The following is a 17,393-nucleotide window of genomic DNA, read 5'->3' on the forward strand; positions in this document are numbered from 1 at the left end:
AAGCATAAAAACCACGCACAAGATCTATTTTGTGAAGACTTATTCAAGTCCGTATTTTATTATTAAAATATAAGTATAAACTTATATTTTAATAATAAAATACGGACTTGAATAAGTCTTCACAAAATAGATCTTGTGCGTGATTTTTATGCTTTTTGATTTGACAATTTTGTTTTAAATAGTTAATAAAATATAAAATAATAAAGCTACTCTTTCTAAATCTGAATCAGTGGATAATCACTGATATCAGTGCCAAGTATGCCACTATTCACTAATTACCCAGTGACGTATTTGGCACTGGATAATTAGTGAAGTTTAAGTAAAAAAGAAAGAAGGTTTGAGCATTATATCCTAAATTATTGATATTTACATGTTAATTTCAATCTTCTAATACTATAATATATTCATTGAATTTATGCACTAAAATAAGATTAGTTAGATCAAATAATAATGGTTAGATAGGTTAGAAATTTCGTATTTCATTTACTGATTACCAGTGGCATACTTGGCACTGATATCGGTGAATATCCACTAATTTAGATTTAAAGAGTATAAAATTAAAAAATAATTTATTCTTATGTAGCTATATTTACATAAATATTATCATGTTTTGAAAAGGAACGGAAAAAGTAACGTTTTTCCTGTTACTTTTGAGTAACGATAAGGCGTTCCTTTTTACAATGGGTAACGAGTAACGAATAAACGTATTACTTTTTATCGCAAATAACAGTAACTGTAACGCGTTACATAAAGACAGTAACGTTAACAACCCTGGATTCAGGAGTATATGGTGCTGAAAATTCATGCCTGATACCGCGTTCTTGATTAATTTCTTTCATGACGTGATTGTTATACTCGAGGCCATTATCCGACCTGATTGCTTTTATCTTGAATCCCGTTTCTCGTTCGGACATAGCAATGTATCGCTTCCATAAACCTGGAACCTCCGACTTATGTCGCATCGTATATACATCGTACACAATACCAGTGAATTCATCCTTGAATAATATGAAGTATTTTGAGCCGCTTGGAGAGCTTATGGGCATCGGCCCACATATGTCATTATGTACAACTTGAAGTGGTTGAACTGCATTTGGCAATGCCTTGGGATGCGTTTGTCTTGGTTGTTTCCCCTTACTACATGTATCACATGTAAATTTTCCTGGAAATCCTGGACGAGCCTCCACTCCTTCCAAACCGTTTACAGCATTTAATTTTACAGTTCGCAAAAGGGTATCAATATTAACATGTCCCATACGTCGATGGTATGTGTGTAGATGATCATCTCGAGCCGAACAACATTTCATGGGTTTCTCAATCACCATATCAATAATGTACCATATTACCGTCAAAATCCGCGGCGATTGCGTTATTTCCTTTTTCAGATACATTCGGTCGTCTTCCGTATTCATCTCGAATCCTTGACGCTTCATGATCGACAATGAAAACAGATTGTGATCAAGTTCCGGACAATATAATACATCTTTCAATTGTTTAGGAGTTTGTTCTCCTTGAATGTTGACGAGAATATTGATTGTGCCAATTCCTGACACTTGTATATATTGCTTGTTTGCTACTTTTACTTTTACCTGTGAATCTTCCAATGAATTGAATAATTCAATGTCCTTGCACATGTGCATTGAAGCCCCTGAATCAGCTAAGAAACGATTAGTTGTTTGGTAACTCTCTTTCGTCGTAGAGGTAAATGCTTGACGCTTGGTGTCATTGTTCATTTTCTCTTGCGTGGATTCAGATGTCTTTGATTGTAGAGATTTCCGTTTAGGACAATCGCGTTTCATATGTCCTTCCTGTCCACAAGTCCAGCATTGAAAGCCGTTTTTCTGATTTCCTGACGATTCTTACACGTGGCTATTATCCGCCTGTTTGACGTTTTTTGTTTTTGAAACACGTTGTTGGTAAGCGCGAGTTTTTGCTTTAAAAGCTATCTTTACCTCATCTCGAGCGGTTATTTCCGCATCCTCCTGCAAAAGCGTTTCCGTGAGAGTCGTCATATTTTTACGTGAGCTTTCCAACATTTTAAACGTCTGTTTAATGCCTCGATACTTATCTGGTAACGATCGCAATACTTGCGTAGTTAAGGGGTATGGACAGGGTGAAGGCCTGAAAAATCGGAGGTTCTTTGAGAATTTTTTTTTAAATATAATTAAGTCAGGTAATTTTGTTTTATGGCGTCTTTATTGTATCAATTCTGATGTACGTAAAAAAATTTTTTTTGTCTCGATTACTTATATACATATAGGCTGCTGTACAAAGGGTAACCTTGAACAGTTGTTTTTGCCTCGTTGACAGCAAATCGACTATTTGCGCTGTCTGAAATAAAAAAATAAAAATTATAATAGTAAAAAATGAATATAGCTATAGCAGGACGTAGGGAAATTACAAAATTGCAAAAAGTAACATAATGGCGGACATATACATTTTTTTTTTAATTTGACCTTTTTCTTGTTACAAAAAGTTGAATAAAATTGTGAAATTTTTATTAATTAAAAAACGGCTACGTCCAACGATAAAAGAAAGTTTTCTGAACAAAATGCAATTTGCATCAAGTCAATAGGTCGAGTAGATTTTTTGATTTGCTGTCAATCGCATTGAAAAAGATGATTTTGAGAAAAACGCGTTTAAAGTTTTATTTTCATATTACTATATGTTAACTGCACATTAAATTAAAAATTTAAGTTACTTATTCTTATTCGGCAATCCCTGGACCATATAATAATTCTTCCACGTCTAAAAACGCTTCTTTGTCGACGTCAGAAGTAATTCTAACATTTAAGCGACTTTCGTGCGTGTTAGCATAGGCGCATCCTTCAGCGATGCGCACGCGTTCTTCGTCTACATAATGACAATAATCATACACCGTTTGGCCAATTTTAATGTGTAGAAGCTCCAATACATCCAGAAGTGCGACATGACCATTGTTAAATAATATTCTAGCTATATTGGCGGCAATTTGGACGATGTGGGTATCGCTGAATAGTGACTTAGGTGCGATTTTCCAAATAATTTGATTAAAACTTTTATTGTTATTTTGATTGAACGCACCTAAGCAGCGCTGTAAAAGGTCGTCCCGACTGAGATCTTCATATATTGATTTAATTGCTTTTGACACAGCTTCTGGCATCGCAGGTTCGTGTGTAAATATGTCAAGGTTGCCAAGCGCACGAGCTTTTTGCCACTTACACCACGAGTCTTTTCCTGTCGGACAATTGTCATGTTGTGGCTTTTCGTCTGTGGAGCACTTATGGAAGAAAGTGGCCCAAATAGCTTTCTTCATATTTTCCAGGAAATCACTGTTGCGTCTTATTGCAAGGCTATAGTACAACGTGAGATCTTTTGTTAAGTTTTCGGTCAGTTTGCCTTTACCGCTAAGGCCCTTCTCATTTTTTTTGCGATTTCGCAATCTAGTTCCCATTCTCTTTTGTACATGATTTATACATTCTTTTTTCTGCACATCATACGGAAGCTGCTCTATGATTTTACTATAAGTTTTGGAATTACCGTCTCCTATGTAATTTACATATTTCATGCCATATAATTCATTAGCTCTTTGAAAAATTTCAAGCATGGCATCGGGTTCCATTTTACCTGCTGAGCCTGTGTGATTAGCAGCGCATTGATTTTCATGTTCCTGCTGCCAAATTTCGTAAGCCGGTAAATGAGTTTTTTTCTTCCTTTGTACATTCTTTGCAATACGCTGATTTTACGATAATATCGATGACTTTTTTGCTATAGTAACCTATGACTGTTATAACACCATGTAATAAACTGAAGCCGCGTTTACGCCAACTGCCGTCACCGGAAACGGATAGTCTATTAGAATTTTCACATTTTTCGTTAGTTAATTGTTTTTCAATTCCACCAGCTTTTTTAATTACTAAATTTTTTATAGCTTCCGTAGCATCACATGTTTGAGATATTACAGTGTTATAAAATGATCTAAATATAGGACGTAGTAAATCCATGAACGCGCAAAATTTCTTTGCTCCAGCTAATCCTATTCCGATAATTCGCATTGCAAATATGAATCGACGATTCACCTTTGTAAGCATTTTGTACTAGTGGGCACGAATTTATTTCTTTTGGCACGCAGGATTTACACTTTAGAATAATTTTAAATCCAAGTCCTCGTTTATTACCCTCGCAAAACTCTACGTCTCCTTTACACGTTTTACATTTTATATATTCACTTATTGTGGAAAAAACAGTAATAAAATTAATAATCCTGTAGCTGATATTTGGATAAACAGTCACATTAGTTTCACCAAAACTACTTAGTTTTTTCGACGAAGTGCTAATATTCAAGTTTGGTTTCTCTGTTTCGTAGCGATTTACAGGACCAAATCTTTTTCTCTTTCTATCAGCTCTCTCCGTCGATTTTCCAACTTCGTGTCTTTTTCCTTTCCTATCCATGACATTTAAAACTTTTTAAGAATGAAACTTTACAAAATGTTCAATATAACGCGCAAATCGTGTAATTAACAGACTGACTACGTATAATATTTTTTCTGAGCGTATATGAAATCAAATTGTACACCGTTGTTAGCGGTGCTATTTACCGATTCGCATAGGGCGCTGGCTACGGCCAATCAGGAGCCACTAGTTACTAGGGACTTTCTTTGTGATCAACACCTTAGAAACAAATAAAATTAAAGTTGAAGGACTCTTTATATGAAAATAATAATTAAAACGAGGTGAAGGACAATGAGAGTCAATTCGTAAGTAAACAAGAAAGCGATTATAACATAAAAATTATAATATGAATTTTTAAAGAAAAAGAATACAATATAATACTTAGCCGCTTTAAAATTAGAATATCGGTCAATATATAATAGTATAAAAAATCGCTCGATGTAAAATGTCGTAACAAGTTTCGACTCTTGGTTTGAGTCCTCTTCAGACGTTCAACAAAAATTCCTTAATCCAATATAATTGAGACAACACATTTCTCACTGACTCCTCGATTTCCCTCTTCGTTACACAACATTGACAATACAAGATGGCAAAGTCGTATTGAAACAATGTATCTGTAACTTGGCATGAGAACAAAATCAAAAGATGTGAAAATAATGAAATTCAACAAAAATGTCTTACTCACCAGCGAAAACGATTTGTCAGTTTACAATATCAAAGTTAAATAAAATAAAAGAAGTCATAGAGCAAAATAAACAAAAAAGTAATAATACAAAACATTTTCACAAAACTTATTGTATAAAATATAAAACGAATGCAAGGATTAAGTGTACTAAGTCGTTTAACTGTCTTGCAAATACTGTGATATAACAACAAAACTAAGCAGTGTGTCGATTGTCGATAACAAAAGATCAAACCTTATTTACAATGGGAATATATGAATCGTGAAGACCTTCAGTGTCCGTTTGTAAGTTAAGACTATTTTTCTGCTTTTTAATGTTAAGCATCTCAGAAATTATTCGCTTTCTATAATTAGGTTCTTCATCTAAAATTTTAACATCTTTCCATCGAAAGTCATGATCATATTGCAATCTGTGATCCGTAATAACCGAACGGTTAGAAGTATTATAATATGGCTACGGTGTTCATTAATTCTGGTTTTCAGCTGCCTTTCAGTCTGTCCTACATAAGACGCATCACAATCATTACATTGGATTCTATACACCACATTACTCTTGGATGTGTGCGGCAGACTATCCTTCTGTACCTTAATGTATTTACCCATCTTATTAGGACTATGGAAAGAAACTTTAATTTCATCATTGTTAAAAATTTGAATTTTTCAGTATGGAAAGGTATGAAAGGTACCGTAAGCCAAGAGACAGCTTTTTTATTCTCCGATTCATTAGCCTTTTCAACATGAGAAATTTGTCTATTTCTTTGCAAAAGTTTTATTCGTTGGTTGATTGTATCAAAAATAAATGAGAGTGGGTACTCATTATCAAGTAAAATATTAATTATAAGTATTAAATTCTTTTATGCAATTCTGTGCGCAAAGTGTGCCTTCGCGCACTAATTTTAACGTCGAGAAGTTTATTTTACGGGGTTGGTATGCGCGAAGTAGTTAGTCGTGCGCGAAGGCACCTCGCTCACCGAACCGCATAAAATATCGTAAGCAATTCGTGCGCGACGTTACCGCACTTACATCGAACGCAAGCGCACGAGTCGCCGCAGGCGACTCGTGCGCAGCGTTCGCCGCTAGTGCGGTAAAGTTATCTTCGCGCACTTATTGCATAATATACTATTCATGGAATACTACGTCTGAAAGTAAAAAAGCTCTATCAACCAACGAATAAATTACGCCTTCAACACCTTAAGGTGGCAAGCATATAAAGAAGAAGAAGAAGTGCCACATTACAAGAAGAAACATTACAAGATATAAGTGCGAAGCGTGTACGTTAATAAAGTTGCATTGTACGAGTAAATATTTACAGGTGTTCTCTTCATACACAACCTCTCTCACCGGCATTAATAGTTCAAGCTCGAACAACCGTACAGTTGCTGAGATAAACTAAATATATTTTTCCCCTTCTTTGTACTCTGATAAAGGCCCCTCGTGCAATTCGGAGAAGGTCGAGTTGGCGCGCACCTATACTTGAGCTCTTGCGTTCCACCGCGCTTCATCGTACAAGAACTGTTCCACGAAAATTACTGTATCTCCGTCAATTTTCCGAATATCTCTTTAAAATTTGGCATATGTATTCTCAATATGTATAGCTTTCAAAATATTACAAAAAAAATCGATTTTTTCAAAATTTTACCCTGTCCATACCTCTTAAACACGTGTCGCTAACAGTTTCTCTTAGATCACGTAGCTGGTTAGCGAGTAATTCTATAGACGCGAGATAATTTGTCATTGACTGTTGTGGCGCCATGGAGTGCTAAAAAAATTTTTGCCATAACGTTTGTTTAGCGGCTTCGGACGTGACGTTATAAACTTGCGATAATTTCTAAATCGCTTCCCGAGACGTAGCGCATCCTAGTAATAACGGTTTATACGCGTCTGCCACGGACGTCTTGATATATAATTTTGCCTTAGCGTCCTTCTTGCGCCACTGGCTTACCTGATTTGTTTCCTAGGTATAGGTATCGTTCCGTCCGTATAACCTAGCAAATCCTTCGCCATAAGCGCTGTATCCAGCATATCTTTCCATATAGTGTAATTGTTTCCGTCGAACATTACGAGCTCGAACTTTACGTCCGTCATCATGGCCGCCTTCCTTTCTTTCCTTCTCTGAAGCGTTACCTTGCACGAGCAGATTAATTCCTGCTGTGGAAATCATCTTCCGTTGCACGAATCCACACTTTTCCGTATTATCCAAGGGTGCCTGGGCCCATAACCTGATGCGTGAGGTGTGTGGAATCCGTGAAGGAGAGCAAAAAGAGACTTGCGTGTGAATATAAAAACACTTTATTGAGAGCGGTGCGTTACTCAAATCACACTCCTCGTCATATTGCAATTCTAACATACGAAAGCGCGGGCCGTCGCCACCTAAGCGCGGAGAGCGCGACAAGTACGCGATCGACTCGCTGTCGATAATACTTATTATTAGTGATCTATGAATCGATATATGATAACATGTTCAGCGCGCCTGATTCAACAGTTACTAATGTCGCTAGTATTTGGTGGTTATCGCACCCTCATTGCAGACGCCTCGGAGAGAGACGTCAGCTGGGAACGGACTCGCCGGCAGGACATCCGCCGAAGCGCCGCATCTCACAACGATCGCAGGAAGATCGTCAAGCGACCAGGAAGCATTTTCCGTTTTTTGGAAATGCGCGCCATGGCATTTAAGGATACGCGACACGCAAGGACTCGCGGGATTCGTCGCGGGGTCACGCGGTCGCGAGAAGCCAATTAGAGCAAGCAGCGGCCCGATAAGAGAGGGGCCTAACGGCCTGCGTGGATCCACGGAAACTTCCGATCGGCACTTTGGCAGTGACGGACCTCGGCGAAGGATGCAGGATCTCTTTCGAAGTCATTGACGTCTCGTCGTAATCTCGACAGAAATCACCAAGAGTATTCGTGGGATAAAACCTTGCTATCGGCTCTCGAGAGAAATATGGGAAGCAGCTGAGGAGGAATATCTTGGTGAGGCGAGCGTTATCCGATTTTATTGTAAAGCCACCGATCGCGTAATATTTTGTGAGCGTCTCGAGTGGATCGCGCGTAAGAATTAACGCGAACTTGAGTTGACCGATGTCGTACCGGCAGATTGTAACGCCATTGTCTCTGTCGACTAGCACGTGCCGTCCGCTCGAGCGTAAGAATTTATGAACTCAGGATTGTCGTTATTGTTCGCCCGTGTCACTGCCTAGTCAAGTTGTTCGTAATATTTGTTGAGATTCCGGTTTAAGATTAGAGTCGAGCCGCGTTGCCACCGTTCAGCATTCGGCTGTCGGTTTGCACATCGCTCATTTCGTCGTTTTATTAATCTGGCGATTTTCTAGAAGTTCTTAGAGTCAATCATTCTAAATACCGCTGTCGACGACCTTGCCATTGTTCTTTTCTGTAATAAAGTAAATTTGTCATCGGCGTGTGACCGCGCGGTTCTGTAAATTCCTGCGACTCCTGTATTGCTACGACCGTTAAATATACTGGAATTCTTGTTATTATTAATATTAATTTCTGTTTAATTTTTTTTGCCTCTACCTCGTTCTCCGACGTTTTCCCCGCTTACCGCGAACCACTTCCTCTGCCAATTCCGTTGGCTGAGCTAGCTGATTTTGTCCGTCGCTAATTCCGTTACTCTGTAATTTCTTTGTCCGAGCGATTCATCTTAAAAATTAGTGCGAAGAGTGGCACGCTCTGTCGTGCCTGGCGCCCAACGAAATTTATACGGCTGTTGACCATCGCGGCACATAAAATTAAGGAAGAACTGCACTTTTGCTAATTAAATTATACTTTGTCAAACTTTTGAGCTATCGCATAATTAGAGCAACGGATGATGTGACGAAGTTGTGTCGTCTCTCACAAGTACGGTCACAATACATATGGGGCATTCCAACTCAAGTGCCACTCGAAAACTTGGATTTTTGATTTGGCTGAAATTTTGATATATTATAGTACCCATCGCAAGAAGTTACCATGATTTTTTACGAATTTTTTTATCAACAGGTAATCGTAAGGTATGAATTTTTTTTCAAAATTCGCATTTTTCAAAATTCGCAATTTTCAAATGCCTATAACTTAGCGAAAAATAATCCAAATAAAACGTTTCTTTTTAGATTGTGTATTTTTTCTCTAGTTTTCAAAAAAAAATATCCAGAAGTCTTTCAAAATTGTTTTTTAACTTTTTTAAATTAAATGTAAAAAAATTATTAATATTTTAAAGTATGACAAGTTTAATTTTTTTTTAAATTCTCATAAAAATTTAGATTTATTTGATGATTTTCAAGACTAATTTGATTGTGGGCAAATTTTTCCTTTTATTGTTTTCTAATTAATTTTTTTTTCAATTTTCCATTTTTTACACAATAAAATAAGGTAATTATTCAGATTAGGGGACACCTCACCTTGACCTTGACATATGTTGTAAAGGTCATGATTCTAAGTAACCTCCAACAGGTTTTAGCCGTCGCTCATCCTTCGTTAAAAAGTTATTAACAATCATACCTTTAAATTTAACGTATTATTTCTGCAATACATGTATGATGTTAAGTACTATTCTACACCTTTCCCTGTTTAGAAATGTTAAACTTTCCACGCGAAGTAACTTTCACCCCCCCCCCCTGCACAGGAGCACACGACTTCCATGATTGTACTGTTGCTCTGAATATACTGTTGAGGGAGACCTCTGCCGACGCACAGTGGTGCGCTGTATATAGAAATGCGAAAAAAATTCCATATCTTCTGAATTCTTCGATATCTTTTATATTTTAGTAGTTTTATGTCGTACTGAAATATAAATGTATGTATCATAAGTGTATAATACAGTTTAAATAATATATAAAATATAATAATAATAAATTACCATTTTAATAATGTTTTTGCTTCTTCACTAAGTGGAAGTGATTTAGTTTTTGGTTCCGGGCCTAGGAATGTGATGAATGGATCTGATGATATCAAAATATTATGAAAAATATCTTCATTTGTCGCCAACCGAGAGATCTTTTTAGTATGATGAAGCCTGTAATATTTATAATCTTTATTTCTACTCTCTTGTGCTTCTTCAGAAAGTGAACCCACTGGGAAAGCCGCGGATTCAATAATTTCTTTGCCGTGAATAAGAATTTTATGTACAGTTGATGGCATATTATATCAAGGATATAATGAAATTGCTAGATTAGCCGTTTCTCGAGCATACGCTCCAAATTTTTCTGAATCGATCTCGAAATTGCAGCAAATTACTTCTAATATTATATACAATCTTTTTATCAAATTTTCATCAATTAGAGTAATATCGGCTGTTACTGTGGGATTTCCAAAAAACCTTCTGGAAGTGTTACCATTATTTGTTGTGCCCGCTCTTTGTTTAACAATATCAACTTGTATACCAACTCTTTCTTTAAATTGATTTTGAATATGTCTTTTTGTTTCTTCTTCGATAGATCGAGTGGCTTCTGACGTTCTCCACGACTTGAAACTTAAATTGTAACTTAAATGAAAAATATACTCTATAAATCATATTCGTGCATGCAAAGTGGACATTTCTAGTTTAAGAGCTTCTTCATTCGATGGCCTGTTTAGAAGTTTTGAGATAGTATTCATTTCAGTTGATTTAGCTCCACAAATAACGCAATTACTCGAGGATCCGGTATAAGTTACAGCCTGAGCAACTTTCCCATCTATCATTGTAAAGTAAAGGACATGTCGCACTTTAAAAATCCGTCCATGTAGATTTACTTCTGTATCAGGAAGATGTTTGATTTCATTTTCAACATTAGTTTTTTCCTCTCGTATTAGATGTGGTGTCTCTTTTGTAAATTCGAATTTCAAGGCTTCTTGTTGAAGACGGGCGAGGATTTTTCCAGACATGTTTGATTTGGTTTTCAGCAAGTGTCATATTTAAAGGTACAATCGAGGTCACGAACAAATTTGAATCTGAAGTGCCCTCTGCTGAACACGAAAATGTCTGCATATAATCACTTTGGCCAGATGCTCCATTACAACCCCAGTTTGTATGTAATATAAGATATTCTTCTTCTAATGTTTCAATATCGTTTTGAATTTTAGTTTCTAAAATTCTTCTGGAAATGTGGTCAAGCAAATCTTGTAAACTGACCTTTGCCGATTTTTCCGTAACATCGATATTATCTGGATAACATTTTTTCTTGGCTTCAATTATCCTTCTATAACTTGGAAGTATATTATGACCAATATCTTTGGTTGCCTTCCGAAGAATCTCATATTGGTACTTGGATAGCTTGGCTTGTTTTATCAATGTGAGTGCAGAATCAGCATTAAATACTGTATCAGTAGAATCCGTTAATGATGAAGCAGAAGCGTCAATTAATTTCTGGGAGTATGCGTTTCGGAGTTCTTGAATTTTATATCTTTTCGCACGATTACAACACTCTTCAAAAGTCTTTTTTGGCCTACCTCCTATTTGAAAGTGGACTCCGATCTCTTAAGTCATCATTTAAATTCACTATAAACGTACCCTCCATTCAATGGCTGTACTTATGAAGAAATTTTATTCTAATACGATGCACTGACTTGAATCTTTGATTGAAATGTGGTAAAAATCTCTTATTAATTTCTGAAACTATTTTAAAAATTTAATCATCCTGTAGCGAGTAATTTTTATGTAAAAACTGTTCTAATGAATTATTACGATCAAAAAGAACATCGCACAAAACATTATAAGGCACTGCAAAATCAGCCATAATTGCAAAAAGAGTGCACACACAACAGGAGATATAAAAACTTTATTACATTACTTTTGCTCTAATAATCTCCTAAACTAAATATTTTTAAGCGATTTTCTAAATTTACAGTTATTGTATTTCTCTTGCTGTTTACGCTTTAGCAAGGTTAACAAACACAAAAACATGCGTTGCTAAGATACAAGCGCGCGCGGGCGATAAATAACAAACACAGGAAAAAACTCGTGATAAAAATGAAATAAAATATCTTCATGAAACAGAAGTCTGTGCGAATGTACTTCAAGAAGTACGACATATCCTGTATTTTATTATAATAAATGGGAAAAAGATTTTCTGCAACATTAGAAACAATTTGCTGCAATTTCGAGATTGATACAGAATAAATTAGAATGTATGTTTGAGAAACGGCTAATTTTCCTCTTTTATATCCTTGGTAATATGCCGTAAGGTAAATGTACCACTTCGTGGACATGACCCAATTGTTGGACAAATTGTGACAATTTTAAATATTAACTATTAATTTTAAATATTACAATTATCTTACTGATGAGTCTAGTAGTGGAAACCGGAACGAAACGCCAACTTGTGATATTCTTCGCAATCTTATTTTTCACAGAATTTGATTTATTATTAATTTAATTTACATTAATTAATAACAAATCATTAAAATTTAATATATGTCTTTCAATATATTATTAAGATCCAATAAGATGCTATAAGCATCAAATATTGTTAGATTGCGTGTCAATTTAACTAGTGATATTACCAGGGAATGGAAAGTTACTTTTTAAAAGTAACTAGTTACAGTTACTCGTTACCGAGTAAAAAATGTAACTAGTTACAGTTACAGTTATCGCTTTTTAAAAGTTACAGTTACCGTTACTTGAAAAATAACTTTTCGTTACTTTTCCGTTACTTTTTTGAAATCAATTTAAAAATGTACTTTTGCATTTTTTTTTAATTATATGTAATACTGACAAATATATAGTTTTATTTGAAAAAAAAAAAACAATGTAGAATGGCTCAAATAATAAATTAAATAAAAGTAAAATGAGAAGGGTTACGAGCCAAAAATGAAATAGTTTATTTCCGATAAGAACGATGATGACAATGTAATTAAATGTATAAATATATATTAGAACAATAACATGGACAAAACTAGATAAAAACAAACGATGTTTCGACACTTATTGTCATCGTCTTTTAAACTGTTTCGCTTTTGGGTTCGTAGCCCTTCTCATTTTACTATTATTTAATTTATTTTTTAATTTTTTTTAAACACAATTTTGTAATTCTAAAACCTGTAAAATATGCAGCAAACTGAAATATTTGTTTGTCCTATGTATTACATAGAAGATAGAAGTGTAAAATAATTACTGAATCATGACGGCCGAATGTCTAAGGACTTTCAAGTCTTATTGATAAGCGCTATAAATAGCATGTATCCAATCGAACCGTGTTCAATCGTGTGCAAAGTAACGACAAAAGTAACTGTAAATTTCGTTACCGTTACCCAAAAAATGTAACTCGTTACCGTTACAGTTACCAAAAAAAAAAAGTAACGCAGTTACCAGTAAAGTTACCAAAAAAGTAACTTGTAACTGTAACTTCGTTACAAGTAACGAGTTACTTCCATTCCCTGGATATTACTACGGTAGTTATTTAGAGTTGCGTTTGTAGAAGACTGAAAATATTTCGGTGCGCGATTAAAGAAGACTACATACGTGGTAAATAAAATTCACACTTTACTGTAGCAACCTAAATCTTGCTTGACCGTCATTCGGCCTTTATTCAATTATTGTTTGAAATTCCAATGGTCCTACAAATATTATAATTTTAAATATTAAGCTTTTGATGATATGTGTTACTCTAAATAAATTTTTAAGCAATTTTTTATATTATTTAGAAATTAAGTATTATATAATTTATTCATATTAAAAATGATACTTTTGTAAAAAAAAATTTCGTTTATGGACAATCGTCCATTTATTACGACATTCACGTGTATCAATTATTGGACATTCCTTAGCGTACCTGTCTACTGCAAACATACAATGATTAAAAAACATATTTTGTATATATTACATATAAAACTTTATATAAAACTACACTAATTACAATTTCGATAAACTTTTTTGTACAATCTTGATTGATAAGTAAATAAAATGCGATTCTCTTCTATAATAAAAAAATTGCTTATTATTTGTCCAAATAATTGGGTCATACTTTTGTGGACACTGAGACACGTCACATTTTTTGTCCAATAATTAGGACATTTGAATCATATTATATTTATGAATAAATACAATTTATAATAAACGCAAATAACATATTTGATAATGGATTTAGTTTCAGAAAACATCCATTCTTACTAAGCATGTGTAATAAACTAAAATTTTAATGTTTCTAAAGTTGAAATAAATGATTTCGTCGTGCAATTCCTTATCTGTCCGATAACCGGTACATTTACCTTATACTGTACATAAAAGTCTTAGCCATGGCAAAGAAATCATCAAATACGCGGCTTTGCCGATAGATTCACTTTCAGGAGACTCCCAACAGAATAGAAATAAAGATTGCAAATATTACGGACTTCATCATAGATATGAGTTTTCTCATTTGGTGATAAATAAAGATATTTTTCATAATATTTTGGTATTATCGGGAAGATATATTGTATATACCTATATACATATACATATATATATTATACATACATACATATTGATATATCACACATCTAAGATCGGAAAAAAAGAATCACTTTCACTTAGCAAGGCATTTATAATACATACATTTATGTTTTAATAAAACATAAAAAATCAGATTATGAAACATATTGAAAAATTCCGAAGTTATGATGCATTGTACATCATCATGTACAATGCATAATAGTCGCGGATGCTTTCGGAAACTACATTATCACTAATGCGCGAATCGATGTTTACTACGTTATGATCACAGTTAAATAACAATTACAGTTAAAGTTGTGAAAAGTAGCACGTGAATTTTTTAGGACAATTTAATAATAGTATTTGCTATTGAAAAGTACAATCGAAAGCTTGGAGGAACGTGGAGCATTTTTAATAAACATATTATTTTTAAAACTTTGAATGTTCATAACTTTTTAACGAAGGACGAGCGACGGCTAAAATTTGTTCAAGGTCACTCGGGGTCATAACCTTCACAACATATATCAAGGTCAAGGTCATCGGAGGGTAGTCCGTTATAATGCATAATTACCGGTTTTTTTTGCTCTATAACTTAAAGATTTTTCCTTAAACTAAATTAATAAAATATATTCATTTTTATAAAAAGAGATTGCTATTTATTAAAATGAGAAGGTAAATAAGCCTATGTGAGCCGTCACAAGTTGTAATGTGTGTATGAAATTGTATTCTTCAAAAGAAATAAAATACAGACGTTTCGACAATAGATTTTGTCCTCTTCATGTGCCAATATTATATTCCGGGAATTAGTGTTAGTTGTAGTAATAATTTACTTGATTACATTGAAATTCGTTGAAGTCATCATTATTCAAAATTGTTCTACCTCGTCTGTAATATCTAACATAATATTCAAACTATGATGGCAGTCACTAAGAGTAAAATAGAAACAATAAAGAAAGAAAGAGATTAAAATTGATATTGTGTGAAATCACTGCTTCGATCTCGACTGAGATCTCGAATGACGGAATGGATTGGTGGACTGGATGGTTGAGAACACTGAGCACTCCTTTTAACTTGTTGTATGCAAGTTTTATTCACAAAGATATACGTAGTGTTATTCGCGTGGCACGGCGAGAGAAGCGATTAACTGCGGTTAATACACCGATACTCATCCACGACGGTAGCCGTGATGAGACGTACAAAGTAACGAGTCGCGGTAGCGAACCCGTAGAAAGAAAGCTGCTGCTTTCAACGAGTAATTTGAGAGCACAACTTGACACGACAAGTACTGATTTGTGTCTGAGGGTAGAATCGCGCTGCACGAGTATCAGGACGACAGCGACATCGGTATCCAAATATGCGGCTAAATTGTAGTAATGATATTCGCAAGACGGCGCGGCGAGTGCGACGAAAAGATTCACGGACGGAATCGATGGATGGCGCAATCGATCCTTTATTCGGCTTTGTGGCGCGAAACTTATCCTATTCCGGAACAGATGTTATTGATTCTAATGTAGTCATAAAAGTTTAATGTACGGGAGAGTGGTGTCGGTTATAACAAAAAAAATATTTTTGCAGCTAACTAATTTATTATAAATAAGAAAAAATTGAATTTTTTATGAAAACAAATAAATCCTTTGGCATTAATTTCAACTTAATAGATATTTAAAAAAGTAACAAATTATAAATGATATTTATCATTAATGGCATCGCCGCAACTTGTTACAATTGACACCGCGATGGTGTCAATTGTATCACCCCAGGGTGTTGATTGTAACACAAAAACATTGTGAATATATCCATATGAAAATCAACACTATGCTAATAAACAACATTGAAAAAATACAAAAAAATAAAATAAATACAGAAAAATAACTGTCAAATTTCAAACATTGAAAATAAAAGTATTTGTTGTTGTTGTTTATACCATCGATGTGACAGATTTCATAACCTAACAACAGTTAACTTTAATGATTAATATCTCACTTCGTGGGACTGAGCACAACATTTTACTGCCAGATTCTTTCGTTTCAAGCAAAAACGCTTCGAATGTGAGCATAATTTCATTGAAATTGATGATGAGGAACGTCTTCTAAATAATTACTCATGTTACAATCGACACTACTGTGATTGTTACTTTTGCAACCACCGCCGCTTGTTTCGATTTTATACCCATTAAACTTACATGTAAACAATAAATTGAATTGATATACACCTTACTGCAAAGCTTGATATTCATATATTCATATCACACAGTATCGTCGTATTACAAATTGTTGTGGAACGAGTTGCACTAAAATAATGGCGGGTAACAAAGTTTACCATGTAGTCTATAAAATAAAATGTAAAGACTGCAATGCATCATATGTTGGTCAGACGAAACGACTATTAAAAACGAGAATTAACAAACATCGTAATCATATTAACAGAAACTCGGAACAAAGCTCATTGTCAGTGATTACGGAACATAGATTGGAACATGATCACGATTTTAATTGGGATGAGGTGGAAGTGTTGGATGAGGAAATAGTGCTTAATAGACGGTTGATATCAGAAGCTATTTTTATTAAAAAAACAGTCTAACGGATTAAACATAAAAAGCGACATTGACTTATTAGATCCACTTTACAATGATATTCTTTGTATATAAATGTTTCTTCCATTCTCCATATTTATATTTATATTTATATTTATATTTATATTTATATTTCTTTATATATATTGTCTTTTCCTTTTAAATGATGACGTATTGTTTGTAAAAATTTCAATCTTCTTTGACCTCTCACTCACTTATGAGATCTCAAAGTGGATAGAGTAAGTCTCAAATACACTAACCCTTTGCGGCATAGTCCAGCGTCCTACCTTTTTTCTCTCAGTTTTTAATTAATTATTCGGCTGTTTTCA

This window comes from Cyphomyrmex costatus, unplaced genomic scaffold, assembly GCF_001594065.2.
Source record: "Cyphomyrmex costatus isolate MS0001 unplaced genomic scaffold, Ccosl1.0 scaffold533, whole genome shotgun sequence".
In the NCBI taxonomy this organism is placed as follows: domain Eukaryota; kingdom Metazoa; phylum Arthropoda; class Insecta; order Hymenoptera; family Formicidae; genus Cyphomyrmex; species Cyphomyrmex costatus.